Source organism: Loxodonta africana, unplaced genomic scaffold (genome assembly GCF_030014295.1).
Source record: "Loxodonta africana isolate mLoxAfr1 unplaced genomic scaffold, mLoxAfr1.hap2 scaffold_50, whole genome shotgun sequence".
Taxonomy (NCBI): domain Eukaryota; kingdom Metazoa; phylum Chordata; class Mammalia; order Proboscidea; family Elephantidae; genus Loxodonta; species Loxodonta africana.
In genome coordinates, this window is record NW_026975218.1 from 147,768 (window position 1) to 161,267 (window position 13,500).

Here is a 13,500-nt window from a genome sequence, read left to right on the forward strand (position 1 = left end):
AGAGTTAGGGTTACGTTTATGGTACGGTCAGGGTTAGGGGAGATTTAGTGTTACGTTTAGTTTTAGGGCTAGGGTTACAGAGAAGTTTATGTGAAGCGAGAGGGTTGGGGTTAGGGGTTTGGGTTCAGGTCAGAGTCAGGGTTAGGGTTAGGTTTAGGGTTAGGGTTACGTGTAGTGTTAGTGTTAGTTTTGCTTAGGGTTCGGGTTTGAATGAAGTGAGGGTACGCTTAGCGTTATGCTTTAGGGTGAAATTCTGGTTAAGGGTGAGGGTTCGGCTCAGGGTTAGGGTTAGAGTTAGGGTCAGTGGTTAGGGTTAGGTTTAGGGTTAAGGTTAGTTTTAGGCTAAGGATTAGGATTAGAGTTAGGGTTAAGGGTTACTGTTTCAGTTAGGTTTAGGTTAAGGTTATAATTAGGGTTAAGTTTAGGGTTAGGGTAAGAGTTAGAGTTACATTTACAGTTAAGGTGAGGGTTCTGGGTAAGCGTTACCGTTCAGGTTAGGGTTAGGGCTAGGGTTAGGGTTAGAGTTAAGGTTAAGGGTTAGGGTTAGGTTTAAGTTTATGGTAGGCTTAAAGATAGGGTTGAGGTTAGGTTAGGGTTAGGGTCAGGGTTAGAATTAGAATTAGGTTTAGGGCGAGGATTAGGGTCAGAGTTATTGTAAGGGTTAGGTTTCGGGTTACAGGTGGGCCAAGGTTAAGGTGAGGGTTAGGTTTATGGGGAGGGTTAGGGTTAAGGTCAGGGTGAGTTTTAGGTTAGGGATAGGGCGAAGTTTAAGATAGGGTGAGGGTTAGGGTTATGGCTAAGGTTTGGGCTTGTTTTCAGGTTAGTGTTAAGGTTATGTTCAGGGTTAGGGTTACGTTCAGGGGTTGTGTTCAGTTTTAGGGTTAGGGTTAGATTTAAGGTTAGGGTTAAGTTTAGTGTTACGTTTAGGGTTAGGGTCATGGTTGTGTTAGGCTTTGTGGTTGGGGTGAGGGTTAGTTTTAGGGTTAGGGTTGGTTAGGGTTAGGATTACCGTTATGATAAGGCGTTAGGGGTTAGAGGTGTAGTTTAGGGTTAGGGTTTGGGTGAGGGTTCCGGTTAGGCCTTGCGGTTCTGGTCATGGTTAGGTTTGGTTTAGGCTTAGGGTTAGGTGCATGATTCGGTTTCGGGTTAGTGTTAGAGTTAGGGTGAGAGTTAGTGTTAAGGTTTTTGCTAGGCTTTGGTGTTAGGGTTAGGGTTTGTGTTAGGGTTAGGTTTATCATTAGGGCTCAGGGGTTTCAGGTTAATGTTAGGGTTAGGGTTAGGGATAGCATTAGGGTTAGGGTTGTGGGATACGGTTAGGATTTAGGGTGCGGGTTACGGTTAGTTTTCCAGTTAAGGTGAGGGTTTAGGGTAATTGTTACGATTAGGGTTATAGTCAGAGTTAGGGTTTGGTTTAGGATTAGGGTTAGGTGTAGGGTAAGAATTAGGTTTAGGTCCATGTTGAGGGTTAGACTTAGTGTTCTATTTAGGGTCAGGGTTAGGGGTAGGGTTAGGATTAGGTCTAGGGTTAGGATTAGGATTATTTTAGGGTTAGGTTCAGGGCTATTGTAAGTGTTCGGTTTAGGGTTACAGATGGACTAGCGTTATTCTTAGAGTTAGGTTTAAGGTTAGGGTTTGGGTTAGGTCTAGGTTTAGGGTTAAGGTTATGGTTAGTGTTTGGATGAAGTTCAGGATAGGGTGAGGGTTATTTTTATGGTGAGGGCTAGGGTTTGGGTTTGTGTGCAGGTTAGTGTTAAGGATAGGTTTAGGGTTCGGTGAGGGTTAGGCGTTATGTCTAGGGTCAGCGTTAGGTTAGGTTTAGGGTTAGTGTGAAGTTTAGGTTAAGGGTGAGGGTTATGGTAAGGGTTAGGATTATAGACGGTGTTAGACGTTAGGTTTAGGGTGTTAGGGTGAGGTTTATGGTTAGGGTAGATTTAAGTTTAGGTTTAATATTAGGGTTAGGGTTAGATTTGGGTTACTGTTCGTATTAGGGTTAGGGTTAGGGATAAGTTTGGGGATAGCGTTAGGTTTAGGGTTGGGGATACGGTTAAGGATTAGGGTGAGGGTTAGGGTTAGGTTTACAGTTAAGGCGAGGGTTTAGGGTAATTGTTATGGTTAGGGTTAGAGTTAGAGTTAGGCTTAGGGTTAGGGTGAAGTTTCAGTTAATAGTCAGGGTTAGGCTTAAGGTTAGAGTAGGGTTAAGGTTAGTGTTCGGGTTAGGTATAGCGTTAGGGTTTGGGTAGGGGTAAGGTTAGGGTTAAGGCTAGGTTTACGGTAAAGGGTAGGGCTAGCTTAGGGTTAGATTTAGAGTTGGAGTTAGTGCTAGGGTTTAGGATGATGGTTATGGTCAGGTTTAGAGTTGTTGTTAGGGTTAGGGTAGAGTTAAGGTTAGGGTTAATTTAGGGTTAGAGAAAGGGTTAGGTTTAGGTCTGGGTTAGGTGTAGGATGCGGGGTAGGGTTAGGGTTAGGGGTTCATGGGAGGGTTAGTGTTAAGTTTCCATTAAGCTGATGTTTTAGGGTGTTACTGTTAGGGCTAGGGTTAGCATTAGGTTTAGGGTCAGGGCTAGAGTTAGGGGATAGTTAAGGGTTAGCTTTACTTTCAGGGTTAGGGTTAGCCTTAGGTTTAGGGTGAAATTTAGGTTAAGGATGAGGGTTAGGGTTAGGGTTAGGCATTTGGGTTAAGGTTAGGGTTAGGTTTAGGATTAGGCTTAGGGTTAGGGTTAGGTGTTTGGGTTAATGTTAGGGTCAGGTTTAGGGTTCGGCTTAGGGTTAGGGCTACAGCTGGGGTAAAGTTTAATTGAAGGGTGAGGGTTGAGCTTAGGGTTAGCGTTAGGGGTTAGGGTTAGAGCTTAGGTTAGGATTAAGTGTAGGGTTAAGGTTAGGTTTAGATTTAGGGTTAGGGTTAGTGTTAGGGTTAAGTCATGTTTAGGTTTAGGGCTAGGTGAAGGTTATAGATAGGGTTAGGTTAAGGGTTGAGGTTAGGTTTAGATGGTAAGATGAGGGTTAGTGCTAGGTTTCCATTGAAGCTGAGTGTGTAGGGTAAGTTTTAGGGTTAGGATTAGGGTTAGAGTTAGGGTTAGGGTCAGGGTTAGTTTTGAGTTTAGAGTTAGGGTTACGTTTATGGTACGGTCAGGGTTAGGGGAGATTTAGTGTTACGTTTAGTTTTAGGGCTAGGGTTACAGAGAAGTTTATGTGAAGCGAGAGGGTTGGGGTTAGGGGTTTGGGTTCAGGTCAGAGTCAGGGTTAGGGTTAGGTTTAGGGTTAGGGTTACGTGTAGTGTTAGTGTTAGTTTTGCTTAGGGTTCGGGTTTGAATGAAGTTAGGGTACGCTTAGCGTTATGCTTTAGGGTGAAATTCTGGTTAAGGGTGAGGGTTCGGCTCAGGGTTAGGGTTAGAGTTAGGGTCAGTGGTTAGGGTTAGGTTTAGGGTTAAGGTTAGTTTTAGGCTAAGGATTAGGATTAGAGTTAGGGTTAAGGGTTACTGTTTCAGTTAGGTTTAGGTTAAGGTTATAATTAGGGTTAAGTTTAGGGTTAGGGTAAGAGTTAGAGTTACATTTACAGTTAAGGTGAGGGTTCTGGGTAAGTGTTACCGTTAAGGTTAGGGTTAGGGCTAGGGTTAGGGTTAGAGTTAAGGTTAAGGGTTAGGGTTAGGTTTAAGTTTATGGTAGGCTTAAAGATAGGGTTGAGGTTAGGTTAGGGTTAGGGTCAGGGTTAGAATTAGAATTAGGTTTAGGGCGAGGATTAGGGTCAGAGTTATTGTAAGGGTTAGGTTTCGGGTTACAGGTGGGCCAAGGTTAAGGTGAGGGTTAGGTTTATGGGGAGGGTTAGGGTTAAAGTCAGGGTGAGTTTTAGGTTAGGGATAGGGTGAAGTTTAAGATAGGGTGAGGGTTAGGGTTATGGCTAAGGTTTGGGCTTGTTTTCAGGTTAGTGTTAAGGTTATGTTCAGGGTTAGGGTTACGTTCAGGGGTTGTGTTCAGTTTTAGGGTTAGGGTTAGATTTAAGGTTAGGGTTAAGTTTAGTGTTACGTTTAGGGTTAGGGTCATGGTTGTGTTAGGCTTTGTGGTTGGGGTGAGGGTTAGTTTTAGGGTTAGGGTTGGTTAGGGTTAGGATTACCGTTATGATAAGGCGTTAGGGGTTAGAGGTGTAGTTTAGGGTTAGGGTTTGGGTGAGGGTTCCGGTTAGGCCTTGCGGTTCTGGTCATGGTTAGGTTTGGTTTAGGCTTAGGGTTAGGTGCATGATTCGGTTTCGGGTTAGTGTTAGAGTTAGGGTGAGAGTTAGTGTTAAGGTTTTTGCTAGGCTTTGGTGTTAGGGTTAGGGTTTGTGTTAGGGTTAGGTTTATCATTAGGGCTCAGGGGTTTCAGGTTAATGTTAGGGTTAGGGTTAGGGATAGCATTAGGGTTAGGGTTGTGGGATACGGTTAGGATTTAGGGTGCGGGTTACGGTTAGTTTTCCAGTTAAGGTGAGGGTTTAGGGTAATTGTTACGATTAGGGTTATAGTCAGAGTTAGGGTTTGGTTTAGGATTAGGGTTAGGTGTAGGGTAAGAATTAGGTTTAGGTCCATGTTGAGGGTTAGACTTAGTGTTCTATTTAGGGTCAGGGTTAGGGGTAGGGTTAGGATTAGGTCTAGGGTTAGGATTAGGATTATTTTAGGGTTAGGTTCAGGGCTATTGTAAGTGTTCGGTTTAGGGTTACAGATGGACTAGCGTTATTCTTAGAGTTAGGTTTAAGGTTAGGGTTTGGGTTAGGTCTAGGTTTAGGGTTAAGGTTATGGTTAGTGTTTGGATGAAGTTCAGGATAGGGTGAGGGTTATTTTTATGGTGAGGGCTAGGGTTTGGGTTTGTGTGCAGGTTAGTGTTAAGGATAGGTTTAGGGTTCGGTGAGGGTTAGGCGTTATGTCTAGGGTCAGCGTTAGGTTAGGTTTAGGGTTAGTGTGAAGTTTAGGTTAAGGGTGAGGGTTATGGTAAGGGTTAGGATTATAGACGGTGTTAGACGTTAGGTTTAGGGTGTTAGGGTTAGGTTTATGGTTAGGGTAGATTTAAGTTTAGGTTTAATATTAGGGTTAGGGTTAGATTTGGGTTACTGTTCGTATTAGGGTTAGGGTTAGGGATAAGTTTGGGGATAGCGTTAGGTTTAGGGTTGGGGATACGGTTAAGGATTAGGGTGAGGGTTAGGGTTAGGTTTACAGTTAAGGCGAGGGTTTAGGGTAATTGTTATGGTTAGGGTTAGAGTTAGAGTTAGGCTTAGGGTTAGGGTGAAGTTTCAGTTAATAGTCAGGGTTAGGCTTAAGGTTAGAGTAGGGTTAAGGTTAGTGTTCGGGTTAGGTATAGCGTTAGGGTTTGGGTAGGGGTAAGGTTAGGGTTAAGGCTAGGTTTACGGTAAAGGGTAGGGCTAGCTTAGGGTTAGATTTAGAGTTGGAGTTAGTGCTAGGGTTTAGGATGATGGTTATGGTCAGGTTTAGAGTTGTTAGGGTTAGGGTAGAGTTAAGGTTAGGGTTAATTTAGGGTTAGAGAAAGGGTTAGGTTTAGGTCTGGGTTAGGTGTAGGATGCGGGGTAGGGTTAGGGTTAGGGGTTCATGGGAGGGTTAGTGTTAAGTTTCCATTAAGCTGATGTTTTAGGGTGTTACTGTTAGGGCTAGGGTTAGCATTAGGTTTAGGGTCAGGGCTAGAGTTAGGGGATAGTTAAGGGTTAGCTTTACTTTCAGGGTTAGGGTTAGCCTTAGGTTTAGGGTGAAATTTAGGTTAAGGATGAGGGTTAGGGTTAGGGTTAGGCATTTGGGTTAAGGTTAGGGTTAGGTTTAGGATTAGGCTTAGGGTTAGGGTTAGGTGTTTGGGTTAATGTTAGGGTCAGGTTTAGGGTTCGGCTTAGGGTTAGGGCTACAGCTGGGGTAAAGTTTAATTGAAGGGTGAGGGTTGAGCTTAGGGTTAGCGTTAGGGGTTAGGGTTAGAGCTTAGGTTAGGATTAAGTGTAGGGTTAAGGTTAGGTTTAGATTTAGGGTTAGGGTTAGTGTTAGGGTTAAGTCATGTTTAGGTTTAGGGCTAGGTGAAGGTTATAGATAGGGTTAGGTTAAGGGTTGAGGTTAGGTTTAGATGGTAAGATGAGGGTTAGTGCTAGGTTTCCATTGAAGCTGAGTGTGTAGGGTAAGTTTTAGGGTTAGGATTAGGGTTAGAGTTAGGGTTAGGGTCAGGGTTAGTTTTGAGTTTAGAGTTAGGGTTACGTTTATGGTACGGTCAGGGTTAGGGGAGATTTAGTGTTACGTTTAGTTTTAGGGCTAGGGTTAGAGAGAAGTTTATGTGAAGCGAGAGGGTTGGGGTTAGGGGTTTGGGTTCAGGTCAGAGTCAGGGTTAGGGTTAGGTTTAGGGTTAGGGTTACGTGTAGTGTTAGTGTTAGTTTTGCTTAGGGTTCGGGTTTGAATGAAGTTAGGGTACGCTTAGCGTTATGCTTTAGGGTGAAATTCTGGTTAAGGGTGAGGGTTCGGCTCAGGGTTAGGGTTAGAGTTAGGGTCAGTGGTTAGGGTTAGGTTTAGGGTTAAGGTTAGTTTTAGGCTAAGGATTAGGATTAGAGTTAGGGTTAAGGGTTACTGTTTCAGTTAGGTTTAGGTTAAGGTTATAATTAGGGTTAAGTTTAGGGTTAGGGTAAGAGTTAGAGTTACATTTACAGTTAAGGTGAGGGTTCTGGGTAAGTGTTACCGTTAAGGTTAGGGTTAGGGCTAGGGTTAGGGTTAGAGTTAAGGTTAAGGGTTAGGGTTAGGTTTAAGTTTATGGTAGGCTTAAAGATAGGGTTGAGGTTAGGTTAGGGTTAGGGTCAGGGTTAGAATTAGAATTAGGTTTAGGGCGAGGATTAGGGTCAGAGTTATTGTAAGGGTTAGGTTTCGGGTTACAGGTGGGCCAAGGTTAAGGTGAGGGTTAGGTTTATGGGGAGGGTTAGGGTTAAAGTCAGGGTGAGTTTTAGGTTAGGGATAGGGTGAAGTTTAAGATAGGGTGAGGGTTAGGGTTATGGCTAAGGTTTGGGCTTGTTTTCAGGTTAGTGTTAAGGTTATGTTCAGGGTTAGGGTTACGTTCAGGGGTTGTGTTCAGTTTTAGGGTTAGGGTTAGATTTAAGGTTAGGGTTAAGTTTAGTGTTACGTTTAGGGTTAGGGTCATGGTTGTGTTAGGCTTTGTGGTTGGGGTGAGGGTTAGTTTTAGGGTTAGGGTTGGTTAGGGTTAGGATTACCGTTATGATAAGGCGTTAGGGGTTAGAGGTGTAGTTTAGGGTTAGGGTTTGGGTGAGGGTTCCGGTTAGGCCTTGCGGTTCTGGTCATGGTTAGGTTTGGTTTAGGCTTAGGGTTAGGTGCATGATTCGGTTTCGGGTTAGTGTTAGAGTTAGGGTGAGAGTTAGTGTTAAGGTTTTTGCTAGGCTTTGGTGTTAGGGTTAGGGTTTGTGTTAGGGTTAGGTTTATCATTAGGGCTCAGGGGTTTCAGGTTAATGTTAGGGTTAGGGTTAGGGATAGCATTAGGGTTAGGGTTGTGGGATACGGTTAGGATTTAGGGTGCGGGTTACGGTTAGTTTTCCAGTTAAGGTGAGGGTTTAGGGTAATTGTTACGATTAGGGTTATAGTCAGAGTTAGGGTTTGGTTTAGGATTAGGGTTAGGTGTAGGGTAAGAATTAGGTTTAGGTCCATGTTGAGGGTTAGACTTAGTGTTCTATTTAGGGTCAGGGTTAGGGGTAGGGTTAGGATTAGGTCTAGGGTTAGGATTAGGATTATTTTAGGGTTAGGTTCAGGGCTATTGTAAGTGTTCGGTTTAGGGTTACAGATGGACTAGCGTTATTCTTAGAGTTAGGTTTAAGGTTAGGGTTTGGGTTAGGTCTAGGTTTAGGGTTAAGGTTATGGTTAGTGTTTGGATGAAGTTCAGGATAGGGTGAGGGTTATTTTTATGGTGAGGGCTAGGGTTTGGGTTTGTGTGCAGGTTAGTGTTAAGGATAGGTTTAGGGTTCGGTGAGGGTTAGGCGTTATGTCTAGGGTCAGCGTTAGGTTAGGTTTAGGGTTAGTGTGAAGTTTAGGTTAAGGGTGAGGGTTATGGTAAGGGTTAGGATTATAGACGGTATTAGACGTTAGGTTTAGGGTGTTAGGGTTAGGTTTATGGTTAGGGTAGATTTAAGTTTAGGTTTAATATTAGGGTTAGGGTTAGATTTGGGTTACTGTTCGTATTAGGGTTAGGGTTAGGGATAAGTTTGGGGATAGCGTTAGGTTTAGGGTTGGGGATACGGTTAAGGATTAGGGTGAGGGTTAGGGTTAGGTTTACAGTTAAGGCGAGGGTTTAGGGTAATTGTTATGGTTAGGGTTAGAGTTAGAGTTAGGCTTAGGGTTAGGGTGAAGTTTCAGTTAATAGTCAGGGTTAGGCTTAAGGTTAGAGTAAGGTTAAGGTTAGTGTTCGGGTTAGGTATAGCGTTAGGGTTTGGGTAGGGGTAAGGTTAGGGTTAAGGCTAGGTTTACGGTAAAGGGTAGGGCTAGCTTAGGGTTAGATTTAGAGTTGGAGTTAGTGCTAGGGTTTAGGATGATGGTTATGGTCAGGTTCAGAGTTGTTGTTAGGGTTAGGGTAGAGTTAAGGTTAGGGTTAATTTAGGGTTAGAGAAAGGGTTAGGTTTAGGTCTGGGTTAGGTGTAGGATGCGGGGTAGGGTTAGGGTTAGGGGTTCATGGGAGGGTTAGTGTTAAGTTTCCATTAAGCTGATGTTTTAGGGTGTTACTGTTAGGGCTAGGGTTAGCATTAGGTTTAGGGTCAGGGCTAGAGTTAGGGGATAGTTAAGGCTTAGCTTTACTTTCAGGGTTAGGGTTAGCCTTAGGTTTAGGGTGAAGTTTAGGTTAAGGATGAGGGTTAGGGTTAGGGTTAGGCATTTGGGTTAAGGTTAGGGTTAGGTTTAGGATTAGGCTTAGGGTTAGGGTTAGGTGTTTGGGTTAATGTTAGGGTCAGGTTTAGGGTTCGGCTTAGGGTTAGGGCTACAGCTGGGGTAAAGTTTAATTGAAGGGTGAGGGTTGAGCTTAGGGTTAGCGTTAGGGGTTAGGGTTAGAGCTTAGGTTAGGATTAAGTGTAGGGTTAAGGTTAGGTTTAGATTTAGGGTTAGGGTTAGTGTTAGGGTTAAGTCATGTTTAGGTTTAGGGCTAGGTGAAGGTTATAGATAGGGTTAGGTTAAGGGTTGAGGTTAGTTTTAGATGGTAAGATGAGGGTTAGTGCTAGGTTTCCATTGAAGCTGAGTGTGTAGGGTAAGTTTTAGGGTTAGGATTAGGGTTAGAGTTAGGGTTAGGGTCAGGGTTAGTTTTGAGTTTAGAGTTAGGGTTACGTTTATGGTACGGTCAGGGTTAGGGGAGATTTAGTGTTACGTTTAGTTTTAGGGCTAGGGTTACAGAGAAGTTTATGTGAAGCAAGAGGGTTGGGGTTAGGGGTTTGGGTTCAGGTCAGAGTCAGGGTTAGGGTTAGGTTTAGGGTTAGGGTTACGTGTAGTGTTAGTGTTAGTTTTGCTTAGGGTTCGGGTTTGAATGAAGTTAGGGTACGCTTAGCGTTATGCTTTAGGGTGAAATTCTGGTTAAGGGTGAGGGTTTTTTTCGGCTCAGGGTTAGGGTTAGAGTTAGGGTCAGTGGTTAGGGTTAGGTTTAGGGTTAAGGTTAGTTTTAGGCTAAGGATTAGGATTAGAGTTAGGGTTAAGGGTTACTGTTTCAGTTAGGTTTAGGTTAAGGTTATAATTAGGGTTAAGTTTAGGGTTAGGGTAAGAGTTAGAGTTACATTTACAGTTAAGGTGAGGGTTCTGGGTAAGTGTTACCGTTAAGGTTAGGGTTAGGGCTAGGGTTAGGGTTAGAGTTAAGGTTAAGGGTTAGGGTTAGGTTTAAGTTTATGGTAGGCTTAAAGATAGGGTTGAGGTTAGGTTAGGGTTAGGGTCAGGGTTAGAATTAGAATTAGGTTTAGGGCGAGGATTAGGGTCAGAGTTATTGTAAGGGTTAGGTTTCGGGTTACAGGTGGGCCAAGGTTAAGGTGAGGGTTAGGTTTATGGGGAGGGTTAGGGTTAAAGTCAGGGTGAGTTTTAGGTTAGGGATAGGGTGAAGTTTAAGATAGGGTGAGGGTTAGGGTTATGGCTAAGGTTTGGGCTTGTTTTCAGGTTAGTGTTAAGGTTATGTTCAGGGTTAGGGTTACGTTCAGGGGTTGTGTTCAGTTTTAGGGTTAGGGTTAGGTTTAAGGTTAGGGTTAAGTTTAGTGTTACGTTTAGGGTTAGGGTCATGGTTGTGTTAGGCTTTGTGGTTGGGGTGAGGGTTAGTTTTAGGGTTAGGGTTGGTTAGGGTTAGGATTACCGTTATGATAAGGCGTTAGGGGTTAGAGGTGTAGTTTAGGGTTAGGGTTTGGGTGAGGGTTCCGGTTAGGCCTTGCGGTTCTGGTCATGGTTAGGTTTGGTTTAGGCTTAGGGTTAGGTGCATGATTCGGTTTCGGGTTAGTGTTAGAGTTAGGGTGAGAGTTAGTGTTAAGGTTTTTGCTAGGCTTTGGTGTTAGGGTTAGGGTTTGTGTTAGGGTTAGGTTTATCATTAGGGCTCAGGGGTTTCAGGTTAATGTTAGGGTTAGGGTTAGGGATAGCATTAGGGTTAGGGTTGTGGGATACGGTTAGGATTTAGGGTGCGGGTTACGGTTAGTTTTCCAGTTAAGGTGAGGGTTTAGGGTAATTGTTACGATTAGGGTTATAGTCAGAGTTAGGGTTTGGTTTAGGATTAGGGTTAGGTGTAGGGTAAGAATTAGGTTTAGGTCCATGTTGAGGGTTAGACTTAGTGTTCTATTTAGGGTCAGGGTTAGGGGTAGGGTTAGGATTAGGTCTAGGGTTAGGATTAGGATTATTTTAGGGTTAGGTTCAGGGCTATTGTAAGTGTTCGGTTTAGGGTTACAGATGGACTAGCGTTATTCTTAGAGTTAGGTTTAAGGTTAGGGTTTGGGTTAGGTCTAGGTTTAGGGTTAAGGTTATGGTTAGTGTTTGGATGAAGTTCAGGATAGGGTGAGGGTTATTTTTATGGTGAGGGCTAGGGTTTGGGTTTGTGTGCAGGTTAGTGTTAAGGATAGGTTTAGGGTTCGGTGAGGGTTAGGCGTTATGTCTAGGGTCAGCGTTAGGTTAGGTTTAGGGTTAGTGTGAAGTTTAGGTTAAGGGTGAGGGTTATGGTAAGGGTTAGGATTATAGACGGTGTTAGACGTTAGGTTTAGGGTGTTAGGGTTAGGTTTATGGTTAGGGTAGATTTAAGTTTAGGTTTAATATTAGGGTTAGGGTTAGATTTGGGTTACTGTTCGTATTAGGGTTAGGGTTAGGGATAAGTTTGGGGATAGCGTTAGGTTTAGGGTTGGGGATACGGTTAAGGATTAGGGTGAGGGTTAGGGTTAGGTTTACAGTTAAGGCGAGGGTTTAGGGTAATTGTTATGGTTAGGGTTAGAGTTAGAGTTAGGCTTAGGGTTAGGGTGAAGTTTCAGTTAATAGTCAGGGTTAGGCTTAAGGTTAGAGTAGGGTTAAGGTTAGTGTTCGGGTTAGGTATAGCGTTAGGGTTTGGGTAGGGGTAAGGTTAGGGTTAAGGCTAGGTTTACGGTAAAGGGTAGGGCTAGCTTAGGGTTAGATTTAGAGTTGGAGTTAGTGCTAGGGTTTAGGATGATGGTTATGGTCAGGTTCAGAGTTGTTGTTAGGGTTAGGGTAGAGTTAAGGTTAGGGTTAATTTAGGGTTAGAGAAAGGGTTAGGTTTAGGTCTGGGTTAGGTGTAGGATGCGGGGTAGGGTTAGGGTTAGGGGTTCATGGGAGGGTTAGTGTTAAGTTTCCATTAAGCTGATGTTTTAGGGTGTTACTGTTAGGGCTAGGGTTAGCATTAGGTTTAGGGTCAGGGCTAGAGTTAGGGGATAGTTAAGGCTTAGCTTTACTTTCAGGGTTAGGGTTAGCCTTAGGTTTAGGGTGAAGTTTAGGTTAAGGATGAGGGTTAGGGTTAGGGTTAGGCATTTGGGTTAAGGTTAGGGTTAGGTTTAGGATTAGGCTTAGGGTTAGGGTTAGGTGTTTGGGTTAATGTTAGGGTCAGGTTTAGGGTTCGGCTTAGGGTTAGGGCTACAGCTGGGGTAAAGTTTAATTGAAGGGTGAGGGTTGAGCTTAGGGTTAGCGTTAGGGGTTAGGGTTAGAGCTTAGGTTAGGATTAAGTGTAGGGTTAAGGTTAGGTTTAGATTTAGGGTTAGGGTTAGTGTTAGGGTTAAGTCATGTTTAGGTTTAGGGCTAGGTGAAGGTTATAGATAGGGTTAGGTTAAGGGTTGAGGTTAGTTTTAGATGGTAAGATGAGGGTTAGTGCTAGGTTTCCATTGAAGCTGAGTGTGTAGGGTAAGTTTTAGGGTTAGGATTAGGGTTAGAGTTAGGGTTAGGGTCAGGGTTAGTTTTGAGTTTAGAGTTAGGGTTACGTTTATGGTACGGTCAGGGTTAGGGGAGATTTAGTGTTACGTTTAGTTTTAGGGCTAGGGTTAGAGAGAAGTTTATGTGAAGCGAGAGGGTTGGGGTTAGGGGTTTGGGTTCAGGTCAGAGTCAGGGTTAGGGTTAGGTTTAGGGTTAGGGTTACGTGTAGTGTTAGTGTTAGTTTTGCTTAGGGTTCGGGTTTGAATGAAGTTAGGGTACGCTTAGCGTTATGCTTTAGGGTGAAATTCTGGTTAAGGGTGAGGGTTTTTTTCGGCTCAGGGTTAGGGTTAGAGTTAGGGTCAGTGGTTAGGGTTAGGTTTAGGGTTAAGGTTAGTTTTAGGCTAAGGATTAGGATTAGAGTTAGGGTTAAGGGTTACTGTTTCAGTTAGGTTTAGGTTAAGGTTATAATTAGGGTTAAGTTTAGGGTTAGGGTAAGAGTTAGAGTTACATTTACAGTTAAGGTGAGGGTTCTGGGTAAGTGTTACCGTTCAGGTTAGGGTTAGGGCTAGGGTTAGGGTTAGAGTTAAGGTTAAGGGTTAGGGTTAGGTTTAAGTTTATGGTAGGCTTAAAGATAGGGTTGAGGTTAGGTTAGGGTTAGGGTCAGGGTTAGAATTAGAATTAGGTTTAGGGCGAGGATTAGGGTCAGAGTTATTGTAAGGGTTAGGTTTCGGGTTACAGGTGGGCCAAGGTTAAGGTGAGGGTTAGGTTTATGGGGAGGGTTAGGGTTAAAGTCAGGGTGAGTTTTAGGTTAGGGATAGGGTGAAGTTTAAGATAGGGTGAGGGTTAGGGTTATGGCTAAGGTTTGGGCTTGTTTTCAGGTTAGTGTTAAGGTTATGTTCAGGGTTAGGGTTACGTTCAGGGGTTGTGTTCAGTTTTAGGGTTAGGGTTAGATTTAAGGTTAGGGTTAAGTTTAGTGTTACGTTTAGGGTTAGGGTCATGGTTGTGTTAGGCTTTGTGGTTGGGGTGAGGGTTAGTTTTAGGGTTAGGGTTGGTTAGGGTTAGGATTACCGTTATGATAAGGCGTTAGGGGTTAGAGGTGTAGTTTAGGGTTAGGGTTTGGGTGAGGGTTCCGGTTAGGCCTTGCGGTTCTGGTCAT